We start from the raw sequence: 3,041 nt of genomic DNA, 5'->3' as shown, positions 1-3,041 counted from the left end.
GTTAAATATAAATTTAAAGTAGTAAATAAAACACAAATACGTTTTGGTGCAAATTGCTGGCACTACCTGGATTGAAATTTTTACACATGCTAAGTGTGTCCCATCGGATGAATAATTCTACATGCACGCTTGGGATCTTCACGCCCACTAGAATACCTAAGTAGTAAATATAGGCTACATACTGTCACATAAAAATGATTGATGGTGCCCTTTGACCTTAGGGAGGGGCTGACCTTTTGACCTGCGAGGGAGGGGGTGACCTTTGACCGGACCACCCACATCGTGAACCTTTGACCTCCGGGGAGGGGCTAACCTTTGACCGGACCTCCCACGTCGTGAACTTTTGACCGGACCACCCACGTCGTGAACTTTTGACCGGACCTCCCACGTAGCGATGAACTTTCGAACCGACCGCCCACGTTGCTCTAAACTTTTGAACCGTCCTCCAGCGCTGCTCAGAACTTTTGAACCGACAGCCCACGTAGCACTGAACTTTTAACCGGACCGCCCACATTGGGTTGAACTTTTAACCGGACCGCCCACGTCACGTTGACATGTTTACGTCCGGGGTTATCTCCGGGACGCGTTGAATCATGTCCTCCTACGATAAAACAATAAAAACAGTGTTTACACAAGTGGTCTTCATTAAAACACATTCCATGCCAGGTGGCGCCCGATATGTATAATAAAAGCCAGGGAAATCAGAGTTACGAAAATCACAAACATGGACAGGCCATGCAGCTCGTGCGATACTCCGGTGAGTGAATGGCAAAATAGCGTGGACCATCTCACTATGCCCCCGAAAAAAATAAAAACTTAAACTTTTAACATGCGCCATTTCGGAATGCGTGACATCATTATAAGCTGCCTCTCTACAAATTATTTTGATCAGGGGATGAATAGTTTCATTAAACACAAATTTTTATGTGAAATTATCAAAGAAATTAAGTGTTCTTTCTTTTCTTTTTAACGTCATCCTGGCTTCTAAGGTTATATTTATGGTGTAAATAAACTGTAATTAAATAAATTAAGACTAGAAAATATGTTTAAATTTAACTTCCTCTAAAAATCTTAGCACTAAGCACGGATTCGACTGATTAAAAAACCATTTCAATAGTACCAACAGAAAAAAAAAGGTTTCTCACAGCAGCAGATGAAATACATTCTACAAGAATAATGAACAATGAATTCTGTCAAGATGATGATTTTGGTGGATTTTCTCTAGAGAGTAAACATTTATGTGTAATTTTTAAATATCCAATTCAGCATTTTGTATAGATGACCTGATTTTCAAAACAAAAATTATGTTTTTTCAAATAAACTGTTCAATACAAAGATACGGTCTTCTGCCACTTACACAGATTGTAGTCCTTAAAGTTGCATTCCTGAGAGATGCTTCCACTCTGAATCGTAAATCGTTATGGCAGTGCCCGGGTGAGGACCGAGATATTTTGTTTATGGACTCGTAAAGCATGTCCAGTCCTCCTGCGATAGCAGGACTGTGTTTATACAAGGGGCCTGCATTATTGCAGATTGCGTTGCTTTCATCATACTAATAAGTACAGCATAAGTAAAGACAAAAAGACACATATTACAAAACATTACCCGTCTAAAAACTGAGACTTTTAACTTTAGGTTATTAGTATATTAGGTTTAGTATAGTTTTCAGACTTTCAGAAAGAACTCATCAACTTAAAGAATAAAGCACTTATCAATTACATTTATTTTAATCTCAAAAACACATTTTCGTCTAGTATTTATTATTGCACCTGAAATACAAGTACCTGAGACATGCTCACACTCCTTAGCCAAAACACTAAAACTTTTAGTGCTTTTGTATTTAATATAATATTTAATAATATTTGACAAATTACCCCATACAAGACAAACAAATTAGATGCATTCAATGAACACAACATACAAGACAAACAAATTAGATGCATTCAATGAACACAACATACACAATCTTACTTCATTATGTGCTTTGATCCCCTCATGCCTCTGTCTCTGCTGTTCTCAGTTAGTAATGTCTATAAGACAGAAGTTAAAAATCAAACTACTTACACATTTAAATTTAAAGTCTATTAAACTCACACTACTCTTTACCCAGAATAACATGTACTACTTTCGTGGTGACAAAGCGAGGTACATGATTTCTTCAATTTATATAAACACAAGTAAACTTTTTATTGTAAAATAGTCAAATAAAAGAGTAAGACTAAAGACATAGACTAACTGATGATCCTTACATATGAAATACCCGCACAAAATCATCTAGGTATATTCTTAAAGCGACGTTGGTTTTGTTACACCATAATATAAGAAAAATAAATCAGTAAAGATTCACTTTGCTATCATTTCCAACTAATGTTGATTTATTGTGTTGTACGCAAAACATCTGAACTTCAGTCAGCTTTTCGGGGAACTGAGCATTAATTTACTTTTTAAAGATTCCAACATCTAGTTGATTTTGAAAGATTCCGACATCTAGCTGATTTTTAACCTTTACCTATACATGTTGCTTGGTTCACTGTAAACCCGGCATGCTTACCGTTATGTTTACCTTTAAATGACAGAGAATATAATAGCACTTACCCCATAAAAACAAAAAATGTCATCACAGAAAACAGTAACAAACCATCTGGTAAATCGAGTGTTGTAGAACAACGAGTGAAATCTATGTGTTAGTTCAGATTAAAAATACCTCGCTTTATTATATACAGATCCACAAGGCAAAACAAAGATCTCACGTAGTCCATCATGTTACACCGGCAGTTTGATTATTGTGACCACCGTGTCCTTTAGTGCACTAGGGGCATTATGGGAAATGTAGTCATTTTCACAAGGCGAATCGAACGTTGTATTTGTTAAAGGTGCATTGTGTTACTTTTAAAAAAGACAAAAATGCTAAATAATATACATAACTATATAATCAGTGGTGTATAAGGACCTTACATAATGAACTGAATTGTTTTTATTACCTAAGAACGAGCAATTTTCATGGAAGTCACCGTCATATACAGTAGCCCTAAACGTACAAA

At 36.2% G+C, this 3,041-nt stretch overlaps 1 long non-coding RNA gene across 1 annotated transcript; it reads right to left on the bottom strand.

Moving 5' to 3' along the window:
• Positions 1 to 1,349: 1,349 nt before the first annotated feature.
• LOC135740602 (uncharacterized) lies at positions 1,350 to 2,754 on the bottom strand. The gene is made up of 3 exons (XR_010529226.2): positions 2,596 to 2,754; positions 1,972 to 2,030; positions 1,350 to 1,552 (listed from the first exon to the last, which is right to left on the bottom strand). It is a non-coding gene; the product is annotated as an uncharacterized lncRNA (long non-coding RNA).
• Between the last annotated feature and the right edge of the window lie 287 nt (positions 2,755 to 3,041).

Source organism: Paramisgurnus dabryanus, chromosome 22, assembly GCF_030506205.2.
Source record: "Paramisgurnus dabryanus chromosome 22, PD_genome_1.1, whole genome shotgun sequence".
Lineage (NCBI taxonomy): Eukaryota > Metazoa > Chordata > Actinopteri > Cypriniformes > Cobitidae > Paramisgurnus > Paramisgurnus dabryanus.
Note: the sequence above shows the minus strand (reverse complement) of the source record. Positions and strands in the feature narration are given on the sequence as shown.